This window comes from Mauremys mutica, chromosome 5, assembly GCF_020497125.1.
Source record: "Mauremys mutica isolate MM-2020 ecotype Southern chromosome 5, ASM2049712v1, whole genome shotgun sequence".
Classification (NCBI taxonomy): Eukaryota; Metazoa; Chordata; order Testudines; family Geoemydidae; genus Mauremys; species Mauremys mutica.
The window spans coordinates 126,600,345-126,615,322 of record NC_059076.1 but is presented as its reverse complement, the minus strand read 5'-3'; the positions used below and the strand labels follow the sequence as shown (position 1 = coordinate 126,615,322).

Genomic DNA, 14,978 nt, shown 5'->3' with positions numbered 1-14,978 from the left:
TGACATGTTCTCATACACAGGCATCCACAGTTCTTTATATCATTCATAGATTAGAGCGGTTCATTCCACCAAACTGAAGCCTCAACGATTTTTCCTTCCCCCTTTCAATTCAGACCCCACTCCTTTGCTGGGCAAACTACCGCAGCATAGCGTTCTAATCCCAGTCTGCTTTGCCATTTCTGATACTGGTTACTGAGTCAGGATGCTAATGCCTTAGAAAAAACTAACTGTCCAAGCTACCGATGGAGTAGTTTCTTCTTAACCTTGTCAGTTAGTAGTTGATGCCATTAAGTATGAGTGTTTCTCTTCCAAAAGAAAAAAAAAATTCCCCTAAAACATTACAGCAGTTACTGTTTCCCTGGCATGCACAAACATTGTATAAAAAATTACACAAAGATAATAAGCATAACCTTAATGTCAAAAACTAGGAACTGCACCAAAAAAACACAAGGAATCTAACAAAACATTTACATTCCCAGTGTCTTCAGTTACGAGAATCACAGTGACCTTAGCTACAAAAAGCTTCGCCAATTCTCCACACAATGCTTTCCACAACATGCCACAGAATTCTAAGTTTCTATGCAGTGTTCAGCTAGGTATGCTATAGAGGAGTGAGGAGAAAAAAAGATTTATAAATATTTGAAGAGACATTTTGTTTGTATGAAGTGAGAAATACAGGGAGTTTAATTTTCAGACAATATCAAGACTGGAGAAGCCCAAAGCATGTGAATGACTTCAGAAGTAGGTCTACAATAGAAGAAGATATATCAATTGCTCTAAAAAAATACCCTGTTATCCAGTGGGTCAGCTACACTAGATTTGAACAACTAAGACTCAGGGGGTCATTGGCTCAGAAAAAAGGGGATGAAGAGAATACATTAAATGCACCTTTGAGAGCTAGACTCAGCCAAGTTGCCATGGAATCTAGAACCTATAAAGACTGCTAGGCCAAGACCCATTTCCTGTAGCAGAGGAAAGTCTGATCCTAGATCTTCACCAAGCAATAGCAACAGAGGGTCCACTCCAGCAACTGGAGAAAAGCAGCACACACACAAAAAAAATAAAATAATAATAATACACCCAAATTAGAGATTACATCCTACACAGATTGGCAACTGCTTACCTACCTCCCACAGTCTGGATGGGCAAGTCTGCCTGCAAGAGAACAAAGCCTGTACCACCAAACACAGGTTCACGGTACTGCTGTACTCAACAGGAGCGGGTGTGTTCTGACCTGGTCTTTGTACTCAAAGAGAGTGAAGTGCATAAGATCAGAAGACAGTGCCTAAGAACCATGCCTCTAAGCCTCACCCAAAGCCTTCTGTGTTAGACAGGGAAAACCTACAAGTGGATGGAGAGGTGGGGGAGAGAGAAAGTTATAAATTTTAAACCGAACCAAAGAGCATCCAGAAAGCCAGCTTCCTGGCAGTGGAGGCAGTCAACAAACCCCTCAAGTAGGAGAGGTGCCACAAGAGAAGCTTGGTCTGTTTTTTAACCCATCTCCCCCTTCTGTAAAGGAGGTGTAAAACCCACTGCCTGTACTGGCACAGGAGTCTTACATGGAAACTGAAATATTTCAATACAGTCAGAAGATTTTTAAAGTGTTCCTCAACATATTATTGCTTACTAAGAGTTCTATTCTTCATTTCTTCAGGCCACTGTCACAAATATATCAATTCTTCCTAGGAGGATCACCCCCTTCCAGTTATTTTATAAGGTGGGACACAATCCTCCTTTCAATAGCACTAAACAGGCAAATTCAAAACCAATAAATGTAAATAAACGAGGAGTCCGACTGTAGAACTAATTGCTATAGGAAGTCATTAACAAGATTCAAGAGAGGTTGGACATTTATATGGATATCAAGACTATCCAAAGGTATAATTAGTGATAATTTTGGAAGAGAGATTAAGCGTCATTGTGCACTTACACCTAGCTGTTAGAGGCCAGGATGAGAGACACCACCAAGATCAGATGGGACTATCCCACATCTTCATACTGCTGGGCTCGTGCATCTTCATCTGAAACAGTGGTTCTTAACCTTTTGGGGCTCAGGACCCTTTTGTAAACCTTGATGGCCTGTCATGACCCAATAAATAGCTTTAGTATAAAAAAACATCTGGTTTACTAAGTATTTTTTACCCATGATGTAATATATACATTAATCTAGTAAATAGATAAGTACATCATGTAACCCAGGGGTTCTCAAACTGGGTGTCGGGCCCCCTCAGGGGGTCACGAGCTGTCAGCCTCCACCCCAAACCCTGCTTTGCCTCCAGCATTTATAATGGTGTTAAATATATAAAAAAGTGGTTTTAATTTGGGGGGGGGGGTGGAAATCACACTCAGAGGCTTGCTATATGAAAGGGGTCACCAGTACAGAAGTTTGAGAACCACTGATGTAACCCAACAAGTACATTTAGGTGACCACTCGTTGAGAAAACCTGACCTGAAACATATGGTACTGGCCACTGTCAGAGAGAACACTGAACCAGATGAACCTCAGAGGCCTGATCCAATATGTAAATTCCTATATTACCTAAAAATTAAAAATCTATGAACACACTAGTGACTATAAGTCTACTTACAGCACCTAGACACAACTGCATTTGAAGAGGATAAATCCAGTTCCATATGTGCCTGCTATTGACATTAGCTGCAGAAAACCTGGAGAAATAGCTTTTCGGAGGTTATTTCTACGCTACATCTGAATGAAGGTTTCTCCCACATAGTATTACTGAACTAAACTGGTGCATAACTATACCATACCCTTTAATATTGTGCTATAAAGTCTGGTCTAGTAAGGCTTTCATACATTGCTTTTACCATTATTAGAATTAGCTTTACTAGTTTGGAACTCAAGGAGTTTCGGCAGTGACTACTGATCCATTCTGTTAAGTCTCTCCATATACACATATTTCGAGAAAAATAGAGTCCTAGGCAGTTTACTTAAATATTTTAGTTGCTTACTATGTTTTGGGGTTTTTAAAAAGCACTTGGCTAGACAGCCACCAGCTAATTTTAACTATTAAAAATTCTTCTTCAAAATTACATGAATCAGATAACAGCTAATTAAGTTTAGGAACAAGCCATCATAGGAGCAGATTTATTTAATTTCATCTGAACACACCCTCTTTATGAGCATGTGCCATTTAAAGAGAATGAAATAACTTCAAACAATTTAAGTCTCTCTAATAAGACACAAAACAAAGATTCTTGGGGGGAAACTGACATGAAGCTCATAATTCATTAGGAATAAGAATTTCTACACATTAAACACTGACAGAATAATAGTGCCCCAACCCCCTGAGGATTTTACTGTACTCTTCAGAGAGGCTAGTGCTCAGGGACCTGAAGCAGAGAGTACAAAGATGTAGTCCAGCTGGCTATGCCACTCCAATGACCCTTCACTGCACTCAAGTGATGAGGGGAACTGGGGGGCTAAGGGGGGGGAGGGAAGAGGAAAACTTGAGAACAGACTAAGGCCAGCTGCACTGCACATCCCATCCCTCAAAGAGAGCTTTTCTAGATGTTCTTTCTTCAGAAAAGTTTGTTTTAATTAACATTTAGAATAGAAAGTGCCAAGCACTAGTGCATAGTGAAACCCGAGGGCAAGCTAGCTGAGCCTTATAAAGGATAATCCATGTCTCGAACCTGTTAGAATTCTTTTAAGACATTAAAGGCGGGGGGGGAAGACAGCAAGAAACAAGTGGATAAAAATTATTTTGCCCTTCAAAAGGTTTCTGAATACAGTCCCACACAAGAGGCTAAAAAGGAATCTTATTAACTACAGAGTGACAAGTCCTGTTATAGTTTAAAACTGGTTAAAAGACAAGAAGCAACAGAGTAGGAATAAATAGCCAAACTCTCACCATGGAAAGAGGTTAATAATGGGGAACCCCAGAGGTGAGTATTAAGGCTCTCTCTGTATTAACAACCTGAAAAAGGATGAATAATGAAGTGGCAAACTTTAACAGGTTTTTTTTTTTTAATTGGTTTATTTCTTGGTTTTAAGTGTAAAAAAAAAAAAAGCCACCTGTAAAAAACCCACCAAAATCAGATGTCTTTCCAGAACATCTGCTCTAGGAATTATTTTGGGGAAGTTCCACAGCCTGTGTTATATAGGAGGTCATGCTAGATAATCACAATGGTCCTTTCTAGCCTTGGAATCTATGGCTCTAGTATGGATTGTAAGGATCTTCAAAAAGTTCCAGCAAAAACAACTCGTGAAGTTTGCCGTCAACAAGGCCAAACTAGTAAAAACTGGAAGGAATAATTTCAGTTATTTGCACACTGTTATTGGTTCTGAGTTTAAGGGAGCTATTTATGTAGACAACTCAGTAGACAGTAATGGTTACAGTAAAGAGAAAATATATATGCATAGACTCAAATTGACTGCGAAGATTACAAAGGGATCTCACAAAACTGGGCAACAAAATGGCAGATGAAATTCAATGTTGATAAATGCAAAGTAATGCACATTGGAAAACATAATCCCAACTATACATACAAAATTATAGTGTGTAACTTAGCTGTTACCACTCAAGAAACAGTTATGTGGATAGTCCTTTGAAAAAGTCTGCTCAATATGCAGCAGCAGTCAAAAAAAGCTAACAATGTTAGGAACCATTAGGAAAGGGATAGATCAGACAGAAAGTATCAGAATGCCACTAAATAAATCCATGGTATGTCCACACCTGAAATACTTCATGCAGTTCTAGTCATCCCATCCCAAAAAAAGGATATATTAGATTTGGAAAAAGTACAGAGAAGGTGAACAAAAATTATTAGCGGCATTGAACAGTCTTCATATGAGGAGAGATTAAGAAGACTGGGACTGTTCATCTTAGAAAAGAGATGACTATGAGTAGGTATGAGAGAGACCTATAAAATCATGAATGGTATTGAGAAAGTGAATAAGAAAGTATTATTTACCCCTTTACATAACACAAGAACCAGGGGTCACTCAATGAAATTAATAGGTACAGTAAAAGCAGTGTCCTCCAGCCCTGTACCAACTGGAAAGCCCTATAAATGGCATTTCTTATCTTCATAAAAAGTTGGATTTATAGTCCGGCCCATGGGAGCTGCGGGGCCAGCACTCAGGCAGGGCGGGCGCAAAGCCGCCTAGCTGCGCCTCCACCTAGGAACAGCAGGGACAGGTCGCTGCTTGCTGGAAGCCGCCTGAGGTGAGTGCCTCCCAGATTCAGCAACCCGAAACCCCTCCCATGCCCCAACTCCCTGCCTCGAGTCCCCTCCTACACCCAAACTCCAAGAGCCCGTGCCTCACACACCCTCCCATGCCCCAACCCCGCACCCAAACTCCCTCCCTCTTAGTTAGCTGGAATTTTTCACTTACCAGAACCCCCATTCCCCAAACATACCGGATGAAAAAAACTTTTACTGTAGTAGGTTTAACAAACATAAGGAATTACTTCTTCATACAACACAGTCAACCTGTAGAACTTGTTGTCAGGGGATGCTCTGAAGGCCAAAAGTATAATTGGGTTAAAAAAAGAATTAGATAAATTCATGGCGGATAGGTCCATCAATGGCTATTAGCACAAAGTAGTCAGGGACATAACCCCGTGCTCTAGTTATCCTTAAATCTCTGACTGCCAGAAGCTGGAATTGGATGACAGGGGATGGATAACTCAAACTGCCTAGTTTTATTCATTTCCTCTGAAGCATCTGGCCCTGACCTGTCAGAAGACAGGATACTCAGCTAGATGGACCATTGGTCTGATCCAGTATGGTCATTCTTATGTAGCATATAATAAAATGCATTTACCAAGCACCTTTGACCACCTCACCTACTCTGCCCACTGACCCTTCTCCCAAGGATGATTCTAACATTCCACAATTCTCAAAAGCTTCAAACAGCTGTTCAGGTTGCATAAATAAGCCTTCCTGAAAAGCTGTTTTCTTCTTACTCTCCCTAAAAGTGAAATATGCCCGTTTAAGGCCTCAGGCCAGGTGGAAAACGTTCAGCTTAAGGTCTGATACTTCATGATCTTGTGTGGCTCTAAAAAGGAGCTTTATATACCTCTAACCATGGAAGCACCCATAATATTTGACTGTGTCTGTCAAGGAAAGCTATTAAGTTATTTTGTAAGTTTTAAAAAAATCTGTTATTTCCCCTTCAGTTCTGTACAGTCAGACCTCCGCATTTTAGGGTACGTGGCTTTATGGATAGAGATTAAAAATTTCACTGGAATCATTTTAAGACTAGTTTATTTCTACAGTAGTTAAACATTGTACATTAGTGGTTTTGTCAGCCTCATTCTTCAGGGCAAATCTGAAATTTTCCCTCCCACTGTATAATTCTATTCAATTTAATGCAATAAAAAAAGTTTACACATCCTCCTCTGAAGTATCCAGATTTAGCTTCTACCGCTAGAAAGAGGATCATAGCCTGGTATCTTCACAGTCAATATGGCAGTCCTTATGTTCAATGCACCACTTTGTCACCAGAGGGTTTTTTTGTTTATTTTAACCACACACACGTTAAAGTGTCCCCCAAACCCCTGCAATATATTTAACAGAAAAGCTAACAAGAGAAAAATTATGCGAGAACAAATGGATATAGGATTAGTTATGTAAGTGAATTCTACAGGCTTACACGTGTCATTTAAAAAGGCTTTCTGCTGTATCATCTATCTTGAAAGTGCACAAAACAGATACAGTGCACAATAGACAAGACAGCTCCATTCTGCGGCCCAAACTTACTCTCAATCAAGACTAAACATATGTAGCTTATTACTAAGAGTAAACTTTCAAAAAGAAAATGTTAACTCAGGAAATAAGGAAAACATTTTCTAGGTATTTAAAAAGCGACACTGCAAGGCCCGAAATTTAGGCTATTAAATTTAAAAACAGAACTATGTTTTTTTTACTATTGCGTGATTGTGAGTTTTGTTTAGATTTAAACATTTGTCTGTAGCATTTGTAATTACAAACATCACAGCATAATGCTAGATCATGGGAACCAAAAAGTGAAATGACTCCCCCTTTTCATTCCCTTTGGGAAATGCAATGTACAGGGTAGAAGCAGCATAAGTATTGAAGAGTGTGCATTTTCAGTTTTAATCCCAGAAGGTATTTGTAATATAGTTAAGGACACAACTCTTTCAAGTTTATTTTAACTACTTCTCCTGTAAATAACAAATTCAGCTGAGCAAAGTGGTCTGTATTTCCAATTCAATTAAGCCATAACTTCATTTATGTATAGAACATGTAATAGGTTAAATGGTTAAACAATGTGCAGGCTGAACATGCAGCCACAACTCTGCCCTCCCTCCTCCACACTACCTGCTTTGTAACTGATGTCTGAAACTTAATGCCTAGGTACACAGTACTTTCCGGATACAAAAACGAATTTATTATTCTTCCATAAGTATACTAATTTCATTGGCACGATGGTTTTTATATATTATATATACATATCTATCTTTCCTTACAAACTTTATTTAAATTATAAAATTTTCTTCTCTCTAACAATCATTTCGCCATCAGTTTTCCTTTGCAAACATACTTAATAAAAATTACTGTTTGAAGATATCTTGAGAAAGAAGTGTGCAGCTGTGGTCTTTTACCATTTCATATGAAGCCTGTTTGAATTTTTCATACAATTTATCCTCCATCTGACTAAAGCTTAAAATACTACTTCCACCAAAAAAAAAAAAAAAAAAAAAAGAGGGGAGGTTAAATATATGCAAAAAGCTCTAAGTGATAATGTACAAGTGTTACATCCTGCAAGTTGATCTCTAGTGGTGGACCCATATACCCAAGTGGAGCCAAAACAGTAAAGAGGACTCAGCATAGATAAGCTGACCCACATGGACAGACCTCCCCTATGCGATTAGGTCTTTACACTGCAAGTTCTTTTGGGCACAGATCCCAGCCTCCTGTGTGCAGCACCTAACACAAAAGGTAATGCACATGTTGCCTGGGACCTCTGAACACTATTGCAGTATAATAAGGACTAGCCAGGTTTTGACTAAGGACCTAGATGAAAGGTCCTGTTTTTATGAAAAGGACTTCCTCTCCCTGCCCCCTCTTTTTTTTTTTTTTTTTTTGAGCGTCTGCTGAGAGGACTGGGAAGACAGTCAACCTCCACGTATGTTCATATATACACTCACCCTCACATTTATAGCACTAGCCCTGGGGTCCATCTGCCATTTGTGAAAGAGATTTTCAGACCCAAAACCATCACATCCACCTCTTCCACTCTAGAAGCCTAGTATCCTAGCAAATCAAGTATCCATTCAACTGTATTTACTGAAGCTGATTGACTAAAAACTCATGTAAGTATTTTGCCAGCCAGGGATTGCCAAGGAAATCAGATTTCCATTCCACTCTTGTTGTCAGAGAAACATTCCCTGTAAAGGAAACTTGACCATGAGAGTTATACAACGGATTCCAGAAGTCTGAGTTGTGGCTGAAATAGAAAAGTAGAAACTATTTTCAACAGACATTTACAATAATCCACTTGCTCTGTAAAAAGCCATATGCTGAAGCTGCATCCCTTTTCATTCTTACATCTGAGTGGTGGGGATAACAGAAGCTGTTGCCTAGGCAAGCGATTGGTGGAGTGACATGGCTGAGGTGGAAAAGATAGCTTGGATGGATGAAATGTGGAGAAATAAAGGAGGTGGGTGTATTCCAGGAAAGGAGCAACAATGAAAACGTTGGTAAGGCTGAAGCATACGTTGCCCCTCTTCCCAAGGACCCCCAGGCGGTGGGGCTCAGGCTTTGGCTTCAGCCTCAGCCCCAGAAAGTCTAACACCAGTTTTGGTGACCCCATTAAAATGGTGTCGTGACCCACAGTTTGAGAACCCCTGAAATAGAGGGATTTTATCGTTGCTGTAAATGAGGAACTCAAGGCAATCTTAGAGTCACTACCATAAATCCAAATATTTCAGTACCACAATGCACTCTCCGAACTTAGTCTTCCATGAGCCTGTAACAAAACATCCATTAATTTCAAGAGGGGAAAATTAGGGCCACAGTTATTGGTTTAGTTCCAGAAACCAGGTTCAGAAATGCAGCCAGAGTTGGCTATAATTCCATCAAACTACCAATATTACCATTATTTCTGGCTCCCCAAATGGCTAGTAATGTTTATTAAAATAAAAGTAAGTCACCCTTTTGCCTTTCAAATGAAAACTTAAGTGATAAAACACCTAGCCTGGTATTTTCACGAGGATATACTTTATGGCATTACAGAAATCACAGCTGCCACACTTAATTTTACATCTGTACATCGGAAAGCATCAGTTTAACATCTTCCATGGCATTAAGAATTTGATCCCAACACGCCGAGATTTTTGCTTCAAAACAATAAAAACCAAGATGGATCTATATAGGGCCATCTTTCTAATACATCTAGTAGTTCTGGAATCAGCATTTCAGTCAGTGATGTAATATCTTACTCTCTGGCATAGGTTTGGGGGGGGAAGTCTCCTCACAATAAAATAAAAATACATACATTACAGCCAAGAGGTTCGGTATGTGACTTCCAACTCTGGAAGTTAGCTGAGCTAGATATTATAGAATGCTAGTGATGTAGCTCCATTTTACAGACAGACTTGGAGGAGAGTTTAAGCTTAAATTAAGTTCAAGGGCTAAAAAGAAGTCTGTGGCTTCTGTTCCCAACTCTGGCACATCATTAGAGTCCCCCTCTCCCCCACTTTCTCTTTAAGTGCAAGAAAATCATTCCTCAGTTTCATCATCTTTTGTCTTGAAGTAAGAATTTAAACACAACAATGGAGATATTTAATAAAAACACAACTGCTATGCACTTCTTGAATGATATATTTTAGGGGAAAGTCTAGTATTTTTAAGGTGTAGGAATTATTAATTTTTCAAAGTTAGTGCCTTATTTTTCAAAGCTCTTATCTGACTTGTCATAAGTGTCAAGTTTCTGAATAGATGTGTCACAAGGGACTAAATGGTAGAGCACCCATTAATGGTTAAATCTTACCATTAGTTCTGAGAGACAAGGTGGGTGAGGAAATATCTTTTATTAGAAGTTCAGCAGTGTCCTGTCCAAATATTAAATAGCACAGTACTGGTGGGGGAAGAAGGCACACATATACAGCCGTCCAGATGTGCTCCGCCACAAGTACTGAGCAATACAGCAGGCCACTATTTTCAAATTTGTTTCTCTGAACAGTAGTTCTACCATTATACCTACCAAATGCTTTTCATTCCAAGTAACAGTGAGTCTCTCAGTTATATACATGCCATACAACTCTGGTCTCTCCCTTTTGTTGTTGGAAGTTATATCAGAAACAAGGCTTTGTGAAACTAAGTTTACAGAAAGCTTTAGGTATTTTACACTAAAAGAAATTAATCCAACATCATTTGAACCAATGTAAGTAAGTATCCATGTGATCTTATTTTCATTCCTCTTCTCTCTTCCTTCACCCCACCTTTTTAACTTGCCTCACTCAAGTCTTGCCTCAAATTGGACTGAAAGCACTGCGAGCACCTACGACAGTGGTGCTCTGATCCTAGTTGGGGCTTCGGGCAATAATATAATTCAAACAGATAATGTAAATAACTACCAGCAATAGTGTGTTAGACTTGGACAGTTGAGCTAAGTCTTTGACAAACTTTGGCGGGTGAACCATGCAGTTCTTATGAATCTAGACTCAAAGCACACACCCCTAAATATATATAAAAGCCTCTCTGTTTTCACAAACAGCAGGAAGCAGTGTACAAAATCGTGTAGTAGCACTTTAAAGTTACTACAAGTTCTTATGAGGAAAAGTGTGGTTCCCCCACCTCCAAATATGTTATGAAGGTAGATCTACTTTTTGGAAGTGTTATGATATCACGCATCATATGAAGGCAAACAATTCACTACAATGGCATACAAAGAACCTGTGGCTGAATTGGGCCATCTACATCTTTCATATGCAGTTATGGCCTATGGAGGCTACAGGACCCAGCTCCATTTAGCCTCAAGCACACTTGCTGCTCAAACTGAGACAGAGCTGTACATGTTGAATCCCACAGTTCTCACTTGAACCTCCCTATTTAGGATCAGGATGGATACAAACGGCTCAATTTTTATGCAGATTAGGGATAGTTCTTGAGCTCTGAAGTTGCCAACGCAGCAGACCTTTGGAGGCCCATGATGTGATATATTATGGTTCCACCTATCCAAAATTTAAAAAGTTTGACGTCAACAGAAAACTTGAAGGCAGAAAGCCATTATACACTTCACAATCAAATTGGGAAATAAGTTTTAAAAGTATGACCTTTAAGAAAAAAGCCACATCATTTTGAGGGATTGTGGAGGGGTGGGGAAAATATTGGCGATACATTAGCTATCTTCCAGACACTGCGTACAGAAGCTGATTTAAAGGACAGGTTACAAACTATAGTTAATAGTTCCGCAATTTCACATTTGAGTTCTTTCAGAACTTGGGTGAAAGGCATCTGGTCCCAGTGACTTGTTACTGTTAAGTTTATCAATTAATTCCAAAACCTCCTCTAATGACATTTCAATCTGTGACAATTCCTCAGATTTGTCACCTACAAAGGATGGCTCATGTTTGGGAATCTCCCTAAAACCCTCAGCCGTGAAGACTGAAGCAAAGAATTCATTTAGTTTCTCTGCAATGACTTTATCGTCTTTAAGTGCTCGTTTTGTATCTTGATTGTCCAGGGGCCCCACTGGTTGTTTAGCAGGCTTCCTGCTTCTGATGTACTTAAAACATTTTGTTATTACCTTTTGAGTTTTTGGCTAGCTGTTCTTCAAACTCCTTTCTGGCTTTTCTTATTACATTTTTACACTTAATTGGCAGTGTTTATGCTCCTTTCTATTTACCTCACTAGGATTTGACTTCCACTTTTTAAAAGATGCCTTTTTATCTCTCACTGCTTCTTTTACAAGGTTGTTGAGCCATGGTGGCTCTTTTTTAGTTCTTTTACTGCGTTTTTTTTTTAATTTGGGGTATACATTTAAATTGGGCCTCTATTATGGTATCTTTGAAAAGCGTCCATGCAGCTTGCAGGGATTTCACTCTAGACACTGTACCTTTTAATTTCTGTTTAACTAACCTCCTCATTTTTGCATAGTTCCCCTTTCTGAAATTAAATGCCACAGTGTTGGGCTGCTGAGGTGTTCTTCCCACCACAGGAATGTTAAATGTTGTTATATTATGGTCACTATTTCCAAGAGGTCCTGTTACAGTTACCTCTTCGACCAGATCCTGCGCTCCCACTCAGGACTAAATCGAGAATTGCCTCTCCCCTTGTGGCTTCCTGTACCAGCTGATCCAAGAAGCTGTCATTTAAAGTATCGAGAAATTTTGTCTCTGCATTTCATCCTGAGGTGACATGTACCCAGTCAATGAGGATAATTGAAAACCCCCCCACTATTATTGAATTCTTTATTTTGATAGCCTCTCTAATCAACCTTAGCATTTCATAGTAACTATCACTGTCCTGGTCAGGTGGTCGATAATAGATCCCCATCTGTTATATTCTTATTAGAGCATGGAATTACTATCCATAGAGATTCTATGGAACATGTGGATTCATTTAAGATTTTTACTTCATTTGATTCTACACTTTCTTTCATATATAGCGTCACTCCCCCCGCCCACCTGTTCTGCCCTTCCAATATATTTTGTACCCCGGAATGATTGTGTCCCATTGATTGTCCTCACTCCACCAAGTTTCTGTAATGCCTATTATATCAATATCCTCCTTTAACACGAGTCACTCTAGTTCACCCATCTTATTATTTAGACTTCTAGCATTTGTGTATAAGCACTTTAAAAACTTGTCACTATTTATTTGTCTGCCCTTTTCTCATGTGTCAGATTCTTTTTTATGTGAATGTTTCTCATCTGATCTGGCCCATACTTTATCCTCTTCCATCCTCTCCTCCTGACTGAAACCTAGAGAATCTCTATCAATAGACTCTCCTCTAAGAGAAGTATCTGTCCGATCTACGTGCTCCTCCCCATCTCTTAATTTAAAAACAGCTCTGCAACCTTTTTAAATATTAAATGCCAGCAGTCTGGATCCACCTTGGTTTAGGTGGAGCCCATCCTTCCTGTATAGGCTCCCCCATCCCAAAAGTTTCCCTGGTTCCTAATAAATCTAATCCCCCTCCTCCCTACACCATCCTCTCATCCATGCACTGAGACACTGAAGCTCTGCCTGCCTACCTGGCCCGGCGCATGGAACTGGAAGCATTTCCGAGAATGCCACCATAGAGGTCCTGGATTTCAGTCCAGTCTCTTGTTTTCCTCTGGAGTGTCTCCAATTTGTCCACATCTTTCCTGAAATGTGGTGCCCAGAACTGGACACATTACTCTGTCTGAACCCTTATCAGCAGAGTAGAATGAAAGAACTACTTTTCATGGCTTGCTTAAAACACTCCTGCTAATACGTCCCAGAATTATGCTTGCCCACTCCTTTTTTTTTTTTGGACAAAAGTGTTACACCAGGGGTCCCCCCAAACTTCTGTCAAGCCCTCCCCTTACCCATAATGGAACTGGTGTCCCCCTCCCTTCCTCAGAACTGTGGTCAGAAGCCACAGTTGGAAGCAGGGCTACGACCAGGGCAGAGAGAGCCTGGGTGGTGCCCCCAAATCATCGAAGATCTCCTGGTTAAGGCACTGTAGTCTCTTGCCCTAATTCCTATCTTTCCTAGGCAGTGGGATAGTTTGCTTTTGTGATCTTCATACTCTCTGAAAAACTGCCAACTCTCTCAAACTGCTTTTCCCTTTAGACTTGCTTCCCATGGGATTTTACCTACCAACTACTTTAGCTTGCTAAAGTCTGCCTTTTTGAAATCCACTCTCTTTATTTTGCAGTTTTCCCTATCATTCCTTAGAATCACGAACGCTAGCATTTCATGATCACTTTCGCTCAAACTGCCCAGCACTTTCAACTTCTCAACCAGTTCCTCCCTATTTGTCAAAAATGAAATCTAAAATAGCTTCTCCCTTAGTTGCTTTCTCCACCTTCTGAAATAAAAAAAATTGTATCCAATGCATTCCAAGGACTTGTTGGATAATCTGTACCCTGCTGTGTTATTTTCCCCCAACAGATGTCTGGATAGTTGAAGTCCTCCATCACCACCAAGTCCTGTGCCTGTTGTCTAAATTGATATTTTTCAGAGCGAGGTAAATGTTTAAATAAATATTTTTAAAAAGCCAGACATTCTTCAGAGAAAAGCTATTCTATATTATATCCTGCCTTCCCACTACATAAACTTTGAGAAACAATGCATGTCCTTCAAAAAAAACATATTCACAGTGCTGTAGTGGATTTCTCCATCAACCCTCCCCGGCTCAGTTTGGCTCCAACATGTAAACCTCAATCAGTTCAGGAACAGCCTGATAACTGCTATGCTACACAACTCTGCCATTGGTATGAATAGTGGCAATGATGTTTTATCATTTTTGATAAAACATATTTGCAAAACTAGCTTCTAGTATGTGTTTGCTGTTGCCAGCTAAGTAATACCGTATGATTAATTTTTGTACTCTTAGGCCCTGATCCTACAACTGGATCTGTACAAGCAGAACCCTCTGCTCACATAAAGCTCAACTGACCAACAGGATTAGGTGCAGGGATCTGCTTCCACAGATTCAGCTGCAGAATCAGAGCCTTAAACAACTTGTTCGAATTATATGCCCAAATAAGGCAGTTTAGACCTAGAGTTTAGCAGGTTTAACAAAAAAGACTTTATGAAACAAATCAAGTGTTGTTGACATATAAAGCAGTTATTTCAATACAAGTATCCCCTTTCAATGGTCACATCTGTAGGGTCTTATCACTAGAGTAGAAGTTCCCAAAGAGAGGTCACTCCATCAGTAGATGGGGTCGCAGCAATCCCACGTGTGAGGTCATGCAGTACAGATGACACCATTTTGTAAAGCAAAATGGCATTCTCCATGTTGCGTGACCTGTCACGTCTGGTGTGTGTGAGGTCATGGTGCATGG

At 39.8% G+C, this 14,978-nt stretch overlaps 1 protein-coding gene across 12 annotated transcripts in view; it reads right to left on the bottom strand.

Moving 5' to 3' along the window:
* FAM53A (family with sequence similarity 53 member A) overlaps positions 1–14,978 on the bottom strand; it is a 144,088-nt gene that overhangs the window by 73,468 nt on the left and 55,642 nt on the right. Inside the window, exon 1 of one of the 12 annotated variants that reach the window (XM_045019604.1) lies at positions 1,931–1,952. The exons of 10 other annotated variants lie outside the window; for them this stretch is intronic. The gene's annotated coding sequence lies outside the window, so the exon portion shown is untranslated. Of the gene's footprint in view, positions 1–1,127; positions 1,243–1,930; positions 1,953–14,978 lie in introns of those variants that run through there. One more of the 12 variants, XM_045019602.1, reaches the window with a different exon arrangement.